We start from the raw sequence: 14718 nt of genomic DNA, 5'->3' as shown, positions 1-14718 counted from the left end.
AAGTGTAGTTCAGGATGCTGGGCTGCAATGCTAATTTACATCGTATACTTTTTTGCCCACTTCTGATGATGCATTAGATGAAGTCACACATCTCAGAATAACCACTTAAGATGGAAAAATTCCAGGAAATATAGTATCTTATAGATTCAATGTTTCTTATTAAGCTTATGGCTAAGAGGAAAATTGAGAAGCTCACCCACATCACCCAATATTAGTAGTAGACCAACACTGTCCTCTGTCAATTAGACGTCCTCCAAAATACACCCAATGAAAATATGCAATCACCCATCCAGTCATCCAGACTGGTTTTAAAAGTTAAGGAAGCCCTTACTTAGACAAGGGCAGAATATTCCAGAAATGGGATATGTTGTGATAGCAAAAGTTTAAGATTCTACAGCAGATGTTATCTTTACCACTTTTTCTATTTAGGTGAAGGAGTTTAAAGTGTGCTTGGTCATTTATAGCAGGAAAGGCTAAGAAGATATCACTCATCTGGAGTCTGTATGACATTTAGTAGCGGGAGAGACCAGGGATCTTTTTGATGAGAAAATGTTGAAGGCTCTCAAGCTGGTTTAGGTGCTTAGTGAGATGCATTTTTAAGGGTACATTGTATTAAATGATGGGCTTAATAAGAAATGAATAATGTGGGACTATATTGAGGAGAAACTAAGAGGGATAGGTTGTACAATGCTGAAGGATTTTCTAACCATAACAAAGATGCGGTGATCAAAGTAGGGTCTATTATCCACACCCAAGTCCCTGTTAACATTCCACTTTACCTATACAACAAGCAGTAACGACACAAGATTTATCAAAGGAAAATATGCTGTATTTCTGTGCGTTAAGGATAAGCCCTTGATTAGTACAACAATTACTTGTTTGGTCCAGCAATTACTGGCAAATACGTGTATTAGCATCGAATTTGATAAGCATTTCAGCTAGCATTTATCAGGAAACTTAGCCATAGTGCCTAAATATTGCTTTTTATATCACACGAATGTATACCAATGAGGAGTGGTAAGAAAGAAACCTACAGGACACCACTGGTGACATTTTTGTATCTAGAACAAAAACCCTTAACCTTAACAGTATAGAGTCTCTCAGACAGCCAATTAACTATGCAGCAAACCCTGTACGACTTAGTGTTGAGTTTGGAGAGTTTATCATCAATAGTCCCAGCAAAGAGAATAATGTTGAAGGCCCTGTCAAAGTCCAGAAAACCAGTGTGAACTGTATGCCTGTATTCCTAGCTTCAGTAACAGTTTGGAAAAAAAAATCAACAATATTGAGCTGGCATGCTCTGCCTTTTACAAAGCTAAAGGGATGTCTATCCAGGGAATATACGGTCACCTATTTCATCATTTACTAGTTCAGGTATACATACATTTCACTTTCTTGCAGTAATACTATTGAGACTAAGAGACCTATAATTCTCAAAGTGTAAAGGGACTGCCATTATGCAAGAGTATCACAACTATGTTTCTCAATACCTTTGGGACATAACTACTGGAAAGACTTGTATGAAGGCTACAGGGGTTTTGCCAAGGGGGACTTTACGCTTCTAACTGGACAGCCATTGATATTGTCAGGACCCATGAAAATGATATTTTCAGTTTTGCAAGGTTTCAAAATGAACTTGGTCCAACTTGATCAGGGGAGGGAAATGAATCCTGTCACCTGGGATAGGAAGACAATCCACAGCTTTCTGACATTCCACCCCCAAAGACAACTGTACTACCTGTTGAGCAACTGTTACTTTCATATGAACACCTACAAGAACTTGTCAACCTCATGTCAGCTTGCTAAAGTACTCATTCATTCGTACATTTATTCTTCAATATCTGCTGTATCCTATCCAGGATCACAAAGGAGACACAGCCTATTCCTGTTAAGCAGTATGTGCAAGACACTGAACTAATCCTGAAAGCCATGGACTCGAGGACTTCTAATTTACATTAAGGCTTGTCTTTGGGATCTAGGAGTAAAACCAAAATGCCTAGCAAAAATTCATGCTCACGTCTTACAAAAGATATCCTAGCCATGCTATGCACCACCTAGAGTGCTACCACTGAAGTATTTGACAGTATTTTTGCTTACTTAATCCTCGTAATAGAAATGTTTGCATTTATCTTATTTCTGGTGTACTGTAGTACTGTACTTCCTAACATATTTAGCTATGTTATGGCTGAAAAAAATGGGCTCTCAACGTCCAGTTTACTTGCCTTAAAAAATAACTAAAATTTAAAATGATTTTGTCTCTGCCTCTGTGAACATCCAGCCTATCTCATCTATCTTCTCCTACCTGACCTACTTGCTCCCCATATTTTCCAGCATCCACAGACATGGGGAGGAGGACAGATGGCCATAATCCTAAAGGGAGAGTTGCTTTCTTGCTTTAAAAACATAACTCCCACTCCTTGAAAATTAAGTACATAATCAAAGTGAAAGCCTGGCACTCCATGTGTAACTTCACACACATGTAATGGAGATTCTTGCTTTTGCTGCTTAAAAGAGCAAAGTGCACAGTTCCAGCTCATACACTGCATTCTCCCAAATGAGTTTTAGTACTGCAGAAGAGAAGACTAATTCACTTACACTAGGATGGGCAAGCAGGCATTAGTTATTCACTCCCATCATCCCCTGCTGGCTCCCTACAAGTATTCAGGTTGCTAATCAATCCAGGACCATTTGGGTTGCAGTCAGAAAGTCACTGTTCTGCACCAAAATGCTAGTTTGTCTCTGCATCCTTTTTGAGCACTTTAGTGAAGAGGATTCAAACCACAACTGCTATTACTCATCAGCAACTCCCATTCTTTCTGGTTCCTAAATGATTTAAATATTTTACAAATTCAGAAAATGTCCAAATTTTATGTTCAAAAAAATAAAATGCATAGCCAACTAGTATATGAGAGATGAAAATAACAAAATGTGACAAGACAAAGGTCCAGATAGAAGCAGAATTACCCAACTAGTCAGTGGGAGTGACAGAAAAATGCACAAGAAACTGAAAAGCTCATCATAAATGAGGAAGCAGAGTCTATAAAGTAGAAAGGAGATTTGGAATACAAAATTCACATACAAACAAAACATTGCGCAAGCAAATGGAAAAACAGTGGAAAACAAGAAGAGGGAAGCCTTGTATACTAGGGATATATTTCTTGTAAGATACTGACTGCTAGAATGCAACACCAGTGCCACTAAGGAAAACATGGAATGGTAATGACATGGTACTTAAATTGAGCGTGGTAAAAGGCAGACAGGAAACATGTACTGAAGCTAATGAGGGACAGCTCTTTCAGAATGTATATCAAACTTACTCCTCAACTTAACGGGGACTGTAAAAATATTGCTACTTGTTTTTGGAATGAAGCAACTGCTTTCCGTTTATGTTTGAACTCTTCATTTTGCTGTTCGTAAAACTTAATTTACTACAGAAATCAATGGTCTTGCAATATGATATGCACGAAAAAAGAAGTTATGTCTTACCATAATTTTCCATCAGTATTTGTTGATCCTCGTTCAGTCGTTACGTGTGGGTATCGGTTCTGACCTCGGAACCGAGCAGGCCATCTTCCAAGCTCGCGTCAGCTACAAACTCTCGAGCTAAAACTCTTAACCAGAATATCCCTCTCCCTGTTACCTCAGATTGAGTTTGCAAGTCAAAAGAAGGTAGAGGCTACTTCTGGTCAAATGACCTAAAAGAACTAGATGGTGAGATCCACCAGAAGCCACAGGAGGGGGAAGGAGGGAGGGAGGGTTGTAATGACTGAACGAGGATCAACAATACAGATGGAACGTTATGGTAAGACATAACTTCTTTATCTGATATGGTTAATCCTCATTCATTCCTTACATGTGGGACAGAGTCCCAGCTACCTCTATTCCCGGGAGGCTCTCATGGAAGGACATTCCTGAGCACCATAGAACCAAAAGATGCTTTTCCCCTGGAGGCCAAATCCAATTTGTAATGATTGATGAAGGTATAAGGAGTAGCCCAAGTTGCAGCTGTACAAATGTCATAAAAAGAGGCTCTGGCATGGAAGGCAGCAGAAGTTGCCACCAACCTTGTAGAATGAGCCTTTATGGTAGTAGTTAATGGGATATAACATTTTCTATAAATGAAGGTTACGCAGTCTTTTAACCATTTAGCCAATGTGACCATATCAATAGCACATCCTAATCTAGGTCCAGAACAGGCTAAAAATAACTGGTCTGATTTACGAGAAGCCTTAGACCTGCTCAAGTAGAAGCAAATTTGCATGTGAATATCTAGGGTATGTAGGCAATACTCTCCTCTGTTTGAATGATTGGGAAAGAAAACTGGCAGTTCAATGGTTTGATTAATGGACATTTCAGAGATCACTTTTGGCAGAAAGGAAGGATTAGTTCTCAATGACACTATCTCTCAAGTACGGACTCTTGATGCATAAGGCTTGAAGCTCAGATGCGTCTGGCAGAAGTAATGGTGACCAAAAACAAGGTTTTCCATGACAAATATTTGAGGTTGCAAGAAGCTGGTTCAAAAGGTGGCATTGTCAAAGCCTGTAGAACTAATGACAGGTCCCATGGTTGAATAGGTTCTCTAAAAGGGGGCTTTAGATGATTCACACCTTTTATAAAGGTCTTGCATAATTTGTGTGACATAAGAGAGGAGTCTTAGACACCCTCATGGAAATTAGATATTGCAGCCAAATGAACTCTAATGGTAGAGGCCGACAGACCCAATTGAAACAGGTCAGCTAGATACTCCAGTACTGTCGCCACTGGTGCTGAAAAGGGATCTAGTTGCTTTTCTTTCAGCCAACGATAAGTAATTCTAGTGGAAGTCTTATGAGATGCAATAAGAATGTCCCGTACTGACAAAGAAAGATCATTCTGCTTGGCAATCAAGGGAATTGGAGTAGCCAAGCCGTTAGCTTCAGGCTGTCCAAGTTGGGATGAATCAGGTTCTGTGGATGGGAGATCAACCCTGGGGTTGGAGAATCCATGGTTAATCGAGCAGGTAAGGCCAAAGGAAGGGGAACCATATCTGACGAGGCCAATATGGTGCTATGAGGATCACCCTGCTCTTCAACCAGTGGGCTTTCTTCAGAAACTGGGGAATGAGGGGGAGAGGTGGAAATGCATAAAGAAGACCCGAGGGCCAATCGTGGACTAGAGCGACCCTAGATGGCTGTCCGGGAGGGGGAATCAGGTTGAAGTAGTGGTTGCCTTTTTAGTTGGTCGGGGATGCAAAGAGGTTACAGCTAGGAAGACCACAGCGGTGGAAGATCTCCGCCGCTATCAAGGGATTCAGGGACCACTCATGAGGTTGTAGAATACACCTGCTGAGTCTGTCTGCTATCATGTTGGAACTCCTGGGAATGTGCATTGCTAGAAGAAAATGGTTGGTAGCCATCACCCATTGCCATATCCTCATGGCCTCTCAACAAAGTGGGTAAGATTTGGTTCCGCCCTGTTTGTTGATGTACCAGACCACTACCATGTTGTCTGATTGTATTGCAATAGTCCCAGATGGCAGCAGTGGATGGAATGCTTGCAATACCAGAAGCACCGCCCTCAGCTCTAAAACATTTATATGCAGTTGGGCCTCCAATTCCGACCAAGTGCCTTGGACTGTCTGTCCCTGACATAGCCTCCCCCACCCACCCCATCAGGGAGGCGTCTGTGGTCACTGAAGCCTTGGGCTGCTTGGGGGAGAAGGGCGAGACCATTGTGACGGGTTGTGGGTCATCCACCAATTTAAGTCCCGTTTGCACCTGTGAGTTACTCGAATCTTGGCTGAAAGAGGATACTGAAAAGGATACCATTGGGTGAACAGTAGCCATTGTAGAAGCCTCATGTGAAACCTGGCCAGGGGGACAATGGTGATGGATGCTGCCATGGAACCCAACAGCTGTAGGACAGAGTGAGCTGTGGATTTTCTCCCTTGAAAGGATTGGGATCAGTTGTTGCTTTATCCTTTAGAATTCTGTGCTCTGGAATGGATGCTCTGCAATTCTTTGTATCCAGGATGACCCCCTATGAATTCTGTGGACTGAGATGGGGTGAGATTGGATTTCTGTCAGTTTATGTTTACGCCTAGCCTTTCTGCAGTGAGGAGAGAGTATGCCAGGGCTTCTTCCAATAGATGTCTGGTGGGGGTGGAGATGAGCCAGTCATCTAGGTATGGAAACACCTGGAATCCTTGTAGTCGCAAGTGAGCTGTGATGACTGCCGTGCACTTTGTGAACACTCTGGGGGCTGTAGAGAATCCGAAGGGCAGTACTCTGAACTGGTAGTGACTAGCTCCTGCACGGAAGCGCAGAAATTTTCTTTATGGCCTGTCCAATTTTATGTGGTAGTACGCATCTTGAAGATCTATCGAGCATATCCAATCGTCTTTTTCCAAAAGCGGGAGGATAGACTGTATTGTGACCATCCGGGATTTTTGTACTCTTACAAACTTGTTCAATACACTGAGATGCAAAATTGGTCTCCAGTCCCAGATTTTCTTTGGCACCAAAAATAGTCTTGAATAGAATCCGGATCCTATCTGGTCTGGAGGGACTATTTGGATGACTCTTTCTTAGCAGCTTTGCTATCTCTAATGCTGCTTCTTCCCTTTGACTGGGCGGAATGTTGGGTAAGTTTGTTGGGGGGGGCAGGACAAAGATCGAAGGGAATATTGTAACCTCTGGTTATTATCCTTTGTACCCAAGAGACGGTGGTGATGGTTAGCCAGACAAAAGGGTACAAGCAGAAACGACCCCCAACCACCTCCAGAGGAAAGGAGTTGGGCCGCTCTTTAGGAACACTGGTAGGATTGACCAGGAAAGAGTCCCTGGAACCCTGGTTACGTGGACCCCTTTTGCCCCGAAAAGGGAGTCTTCCCTGTTAGTTTCCCCCTCTGCCTCTGGGGGAGAACTCCGCCTATGTGTCACAGAAAGGACCCTGAGACTTTTTGTACCATATCTTCCCACTCTTCTGGTTTCTGTAGAAAGCACGTTAAGGGGAAGAATAATGGACACCCACGGCAGAAAGCATCTTACCGTCTTGTTCACATCTGGCCAGTGTGCTTTTAACCTTGGGTCCAAACAATGAAGAGGCTTCGATGGGAGCATTGAGAAAGGAAGCCTTGAAGGGTTCCACGAAATTGCATAAGCGCATCCAGGCGTGTCATCTCAGAACAACGCCTGAACTCGCCGCTCTAGCTGCTGCTTCTGATGAGTGACAGATCATGCGCATGGAGGAGTTAGATATCCATTCAATGGTGGCCAGCTGAGAGGTCACTTTGTCACTGACCTCATCAGACACGGCACCAGCCAAAGTTTCAGAGAGCTCAGAAATTAAATCCCTTTGAAGCCTGGTAAAGTGTGCCATATAATTCAGGGACCTGATTGCAAAGGTCACTGTTGCAAAAGTATGCTTCACTATTCTGTCCAGAGCCCAGGACTTTTTGTTGGATGGATGGACAATCTGGCTTTCTTCTTCTTCAGGTCCACCAGAGCATCTACAGGAAGACCTTTGGAAATAGCTTCTGAAAAAGGAGATTTAAGTAGGCTCCTCAATAACAATTTATTTTTCCTCTCAATCAACGTCCTGTTGAAATTCTTACAAATTCCACAGGGCGGGTCAACTGATAAATGAGGCACACCCAAGCAATAGACACACAGTGAATGTGCATCTGAAGTAGGTAATTTTTGGCCACAATCTGAACATCTCTTAAATCCAGGACTACCTTTTTTATCTGCCATGTTACGAAAGAAGGAAATTCAGAAAAAATACCAGCAATGGTACAAGAAATACCCGAAGGTAAGGAGGAAAAGGGGTTTACCAATGATGGTAAAGAAGAAAATACCTCGTGGTAAATAGGATGAAGGGGATTGAAAAGACTTAAGAAGGGATAGTTGCTAAATGCGATAAGGTGAGAGAAAACAATTTAGTAACTTTTCTGACAGAAAAAATTGTTTTAGACTAGTATGACAACAAAATATTGTACTTGGCTCAAGAGAAGTAGCTTGACACGACCGAATGGCGATGCAGTAAATGAAATCTGAGGTAACAGGGAGAGGGGAATTCTGGATAAGAGTTTTAGCTCGAGAGTTTGTAGCTGACGCAAGCTTGGAAGATGGACGGTTTGGTTCAGAGGACGGAACCGATACCCACATGTAAGGAATGAACGAGGATTAACAATATCAGATCAATATCTATCAAAAGTTGTGGAGAATTTGACTCATTTTCAATTCCTCCGATTAATATCCATTTAGAAAATAAAGAAGTTTGACTTCCGTAATGGCAGGTTCAATAGCATGCTAAGTACGAGGTGATCCACAGAAGCTGGGTCTCAAGATAGAAAAACCAACCAAGAGTGACACCACCACAGAGGAACTTCACTATAAAATGAGAATCATTGCTGCTGTCATGAATGTCAGCCACAACTTGCGTTAAAAGGAAAAAATCATGAAGGACCATGGAAGAAGTTGTCCAGCAGCAGTAAGGGCTCACAAGTCAACAAGGCAAAAATTCTTGTCACAATCAGATTCTATCCAGGTGGTGCAAAATGAGTTAAAAGTGTGTCAAACACATATAGTGGATAACCAGATTAAACTGGAAATGCTGTAGTAGAGAACAATAGCTTTAGAAGATACTGCTTGGTGAAAGAACTTAAGGGTACTGCGGGAATAGCAGAGAAGGCCAAAGGAAGAGACATAGTGATTCTGGTATTCAAATTGCTTAGTGAATGGTCATCCATCCCAAGAGAGAGAATACAGGAATTTTGCATCAGGGCCTGCACTGAATGCAAGAAAGTTCTCAAAGGTGACAGTCCACTTTGCCATACTGCCACATTCAAGCCAAAAGAGTACCTGCGCTCACAAAGCTGGAAGCCAGGAAAGTACAGCTGAGTAAGTAAACTTACCATAACAGTAGACGTTCAAATAATCACTGCTGTAATAGCCTTAGTTATAGGGGTTATATCCTGGCAAGGACATACCAAGCCAGCTTCCCAAAGCTTCAGGGCATCTTCCACCAGTCAGTCAGTTAGAGATGAGCTGACAGACAGGTTTGCACACCAAGCTCTTTAGAGCTTTCATGCCACCTGAGCAAGGGAGGCAGAGTCCTAAAAAGACAATGCTAGGAACAACAAAAGATAATCATTCACACCCTGGCATAAACAACGCATCAAAAAACAAGGTGGATGGAGAGAGTGAGCAGCTACTGCAGTAATGATCGTTCAAACATCTAATGTTACTGCACGTTTACTTACACAACTGTACTATATGTTCATCATATTGATCACTGCTACAGTAGCCTTAACCATACCTCCCAACCACTTAGTGTAAGAAATCTGGATAAAAGCAAAAATAATGGGGGAGACAAACACCCAAAAATAGGGACAGCTTTTAAATATTGCTCTTAGAAACTTAGAAAGTTGCTAGAATAACAGGTTTTATGTTAGTATGTCTTTTCTGAAGAATATAAAGTCTGAAAGTTAAATGTGTGTTATTTAGTGACTTCGATCCTCACTGTACAAGGAACAGACCAAAAATACGAAGCAAAAATCTCTACATTCTGGAAAAATCTGGACAGTTGAGAGGTATGGCCTTCACTATAGAGGTAGATTATCCTAGCTTACAACATTTGAAAGGTGGAAGGGGAAGGGTTCAGGAGCTCCTGAAGAAGGGTCCAAGGAAAGCTTGATCTAGGCCTAGAGAAGGAATCAAGCTTGAAATGCCTTGTAAATGTATGTAAAGAGGATCAAGTTCCTGCTTCTAGAATTATAGAATCCAACCCTTTCCTAGGAACCATAGATGAAGCCAAGGCCCTGGTAGAGTGGACCTTAAGCCAGCCTGGAATATTTTAGTTGTGGTGAGTATAGCAAAAGTCAATAGCCTTAGGCAAATACTTGGAAATAGACACAGGTAGTCCCCTTCTTCTTGCCTTCACAAGAAATGAACACTTGATGCAAAGATTTGAAAGATTTGTTCTGTAAAGATAGTACCCGAGATGTCTGTGGACATCCAAGGTATGAAGTACTCTTTCTCCCTTATTTTTAGGTTCAGGAAAGAAAATGGGGAGATTGATGCTTTGGCTTAAATAAACCCAGATACCACTTTAGGCATAAAAGAAGGATTAGTTCTCAAAGAAAACCTGTCTTTGTGGAAAATGAGATACGGTTGACTCAACTTGCTTCTCAGATACCCACCTTGCAGAACTCAAAACTGTTTTACATATTAAGAATATAAAGTCATGCTGGTTGAAATGGAGCAAGCGTTAGCTTAACACCCAAAGAGGGGCAACTGTGTTTTTGGAGGCTTCTTACACAAAATACCTTTCAAAAACATTTTGATATCAGAATGCATTTAAACCGGAGGATCCATGGGCAGACATGCTGAAATGGCTAATAAATGAACCTTAATGGAGGAGTAAGAAAGGCCACAGGACAGTAACTCATGCAAATATTTAAAAAACAGAGAATAGCTAACCATGAAAAGGGTGCTGATTATGTTGTTGGCATCAACTAGAAAACCTTTTCCATTTGCTAATACAGGATTTTTTATTAGCAGGTTTTCTTTTGCCTCCATTAGTACAGGGTATTGGTAGAAAGTTAGTTAAAATTCCCGAATGGTTTAGAGTAAGAAATGGAAAATATTTTACAGACTTACCTGATAAACATGGCATTGATTTAATGCAGCTTATTATAAAATATAACAAATGGAAAACTGATGTTTTGTTGGATGAAGCAGATAAACAAGATCATTACAAATTATTTGCTATTTGATTATCCTAAGAATGCTTAGACCATATATATTTTTTTCAAATATTGATCAGAAATATGAGGAAATTATTAAAAGTAAGCAAAAAAGTTATTAAGAGATTTAAAGCAGTATGCTGAGATGGCTGCCTATCCATTGAAATATAAATGCTAACATGGGTCAAGTAATTCTTTTTCAAAGGAACCTCTCACTAATAACACTGAACAAGGAGTTTCTTTTACCAGTAAACATATTAGGGGCCATCACAATAGTAAAAACCCAGTCCCTAGCATTAAAAGGAATGATTTAGAAGTAGAAGAATTGCCCCCTTTAAGAAGCCCAGCAATGCAAAATAACATTGCTAAATACAGTTTGGATTTTGCACTAGAAAAGGGGAAGGTGAAAGCAAAAACTTCACTATCGAGGTTGACGAGGATGGTATTATGTACACATCTAGAGGATAACACATTTATAACTACAGTACAGTGACTATTACACCTGAACATTTTTTGATATTTGAGAAAGGTGTGAAGTTCTTACCTTCAGGCAAATTTAACATCAGGGATACTTTGGTAGAGCTAAAACTATTAATTAGGAAACTGAATCTGGCTCTTTATACAATGGTGCAGAACAGGTGAACAGTAGAGAGAAGCATAAAATTTGTAAGAAAAAAAAAAAAAGACTTTTTAATCCTGTGTTGCACCCTGCTTTCCAAGTCTTTGAAGCAGTCTGTATGGTGAATTTATAAGGTACAATTTAACACGCAAAGAAAAGGAAATTTTAGATACCCTTACGCAGAATTCCAAATTTAGAATTATGAAACCAGATAAGGGTGGAGGGACAGTGCTTTTCAACACTACCGATTATTCTTGTGTGATGCTTATTATTTTGCATGACATCACTAGCTACTCACCAATCTCTAGGAACAAAATTAATATTGCAAATCATAGAATTGATTTGTTCCTAGAAGATTTAAGGAATGATGGTAGGATTTCCTCTAAAACTTATGAATTTTGAAAGTGGACAAGCCTAAGGTCCCCCCTCAATGTTTGGAACCCCAAAAATACATCAAGAATCCACCTTTTAGCCCTAGTGGCCACAAATGGTTCAAAAAATCATCACATGGCTGTGTACATTGACAGATCTCTCAAATTTATCATGTGTACTAAAATGCATATGTTAACGGACTTCTGGGACTTCTTAGAGAGGCTCTCTTCTGATTTAATTTCAAAAAATGTTTTTTTAACCACTGATATAGTAGACCTGTTTTCTTCCATCCCCTTAGAAGAAGAGATGGATCCATTTCAGGAAAGCCTTTCAAGATTCAGTACACTAAAAAATGATGATGTAATTTTGTTGACAAACTAGTCAGAATGTTGTTGTTGTGTCTTTTGGCTTTTCCCGGTTAGGGAAAATATTTTTTTATTCTTCAAAGGAGAAACTTTTCGGCAGATTAAGGGAGTTGCCATGGGTGCAACCTGCACCCGATCTAGGCCAACTTAGTACTACTAGGTGGGAAGAATTCCTTCATATTTGCCTCTAAATTTTATGCTTCAATTAAACTTTATTTCAGATTCCTGGATGATAGTTTTTCCTTGGGGAAGGTACAGAGGAAGAATTATTGAATTTGTTAACTATCTAAACAAAACAACCCTGTTTTTACGATTTACATACAGGCACAGTAAAAAAGCTATTATCTGGACACTTCAAATGAGATTATCAATGGAAAGTACGTCTAAGGTGCATCATAAGCCTACTTTTAGCAACTCCTATCTGCCCTTCACTAGTGCCCATTCATTCTTAGACAAAAGCCTGGTGAAAGGGCAGTGCCTTTGGGCTGCGAGGATGACATCCCACTATGAGGACCTTATAAAGGAGATTGATCTTATTACTATTGTAGATAAAGGTTAGCCCATTGACTTAATTTGCAATATCAGAAAGGAAATTTTAGAATGGGCAAGAAATACAAATTCCTTTTCGTAACAGGTTTCTGTGATCCCAATCCAGATATGGAAAAGGGAGATACAGACAATGTTAAGAAGAACTTTAATAGGGCAATGGTGATTGAATTCAACCAGGTAAATGACATCATAAGTAAGAAAGGAACACGTTGAAATATAACCCTGATTTAGTGGTGATATTTGGTGCTGACCCTAGATTTGTTACAAAAACTGGCTGAAACTTGAAGAATTTGAAAAGAAAAAATTAAGACAGAGAATGTGAGGACTAGATATTAAAGGTATGGACGCTGTCATCAATGTTGTTACATTTTAGAAAAAGACAGAGTTACTTTTGGGAATCCAGCTACTACAGAGGTGTTTTTGAAGAGAGGTAATTGTGAAAAAAGGCTTAATTTACCTTAGCAGTCTACAAAAAATGGGCTTTGATATTGGAAAAACAGAGAGAACATTAAAGAAGCGGATTTATGAACACTACTTTAGTATTAGAACTAAAAATGCCAACAATGCTCTTTATAAACATTCCCTGGCTAGGGCCTCCCATGATGAATTCCTATTTAGTATCTTGGAAACAGCAGATATTGATCCTAGAGCAGGAGACTGGGAAAATGTTTTAGAATATAAACAGCTGGTATGCAAATTTAAACTCAATGCTTCCTGGTCTAAGGGACTATATTTCCTTACAACCAGCACTGAAATACAGACCTGCTAAATTATAATACATGCTGGCTAAAATATTTTAATGAATGTTTATCAATAACTGAAGCATAACTTTTTAATATAAAAATAGTTTTTAGCCTTTTAAAATTTTTACTCCACATTTTTAATTACAGATATCAGATTTAATTTTTAAACATGTTAATTTTAGTTTAATATTATGTGCTATCACCTTTTTAAGCTACAAGAGTCTGCTATTTAGTATATACTGTTACTAGCCTTTAAGGATCAATTATTATTGTTTGATGGTTTTGACTGGTGTAGGTGAAAGATGCTTCTTTGTCAGATTACAAAAACAGAATGCTCTGAGACTGTGTTATTTTAATATTTCCTGTGGTCGAAATTCTGGTGTTTTTTGTAAATAGATATTATTTATTATTAAATATATTTTAACCTTTGAGAGTACTTGTACCTTTTGGTGACACTGTGGCCACTTCCAAAAGCCTGGCTGTTTGGTCAACATTACCATTTGTGTGTGTGTGTGTGTGTGTGTGTGTGCCTGTGTGTGTGTATTATTGACACCTATGTGCTAAATCCTGACAGTTTCTAGCAATGGGGGGGGGGGGGTTGCATGGGAACCAGAAATCAGATGACCAGATGTATGTGGTGTCATTCTGTAATCTAGGACAAAAATAATCTAATACTAGGCGAGACTTAAGTCTCAGAGCATTCTGTTTTTGTAATCTGACAAAGAAGCATCTTTCACCTAGTTCACCTTGCCTTGCTCTAGTAAGTGACCAAGGAACAATAACTCTTTAGATTAATCAAGAAAATATAGCGAGATTAGTCGAGTACTGTTTTTCCATATCTGTGTGAATCTATTCACCTGTGTTATTTTAATATTTCCTGTGGTCGAAATTCTGGTGTTTTTTGTAAATAGATATTATTTATTATTAAATATATTTTAACCTTTGAGAGTACTTATACCTTTTGGTGACACTGTGGCCACTTCCAAAAGCCTGGCTGTTTGATCAACATTACCATTTGTATTAATATTACTTTCACTCAGTATAATTGGGTACCCTTGCAACAGCATTAGAGTAGCTGGCTTTGTGGTGTCTGGTGGCAGTGTAACTACATTATAGTCTGGGCAGAAGGGGGAATAGCTAGTAAATCTAGCCTTTCCCAGGTGTGTGTGTGTGTGTGTGTGTGTGTGTGTGAGAAAATCAAATCTCAAAGTGAGTTTTTGTCAGCTACCTGGAGCAGGGACATGAAACATTGCTTTTACAGAGAATGTGCTGAAGAACTTGGCTTGGGCACTCCACTGAGGTCTCAACTCTATAGCTGTACCAGTGCGGAATCTTACT

At 39.9% G+C, this 14718-nt stretch overlaps 1 protein-coding gene across 1 annotated transcript in view; it reads right to left on the bottom strand.

The window, feature by feature from the left end:
- Positions 1–14718, bottom strand: part of LOC122788688 — a 728859-nt gene that overhangs the window by 675319 nt on the left and 38822 nt on the right. The gene's annotated exons all lie outside the window — the stretch shown is intronic.

The sequence above is a fragment of the Protopterus annectens genome, chromosome 14.part0 (assembly GCF_019279795.1).
Source record: "Protopterus annectens isolate FY-2018-M chromosome 14.part0, PAN1.0, whole genome shotgun sequence".
Lineage (NCBI taxonomy): Eukaryota > Metazoa > Chordata > Ceratodontiformes > Protopteridae > Protopterus > Protopterus annectens.
The sequence above is the reverse complement of the archived record's forward strand: the minus strand, read 5'-3'. Positions and strand labels throughout refer to the sequence as shown.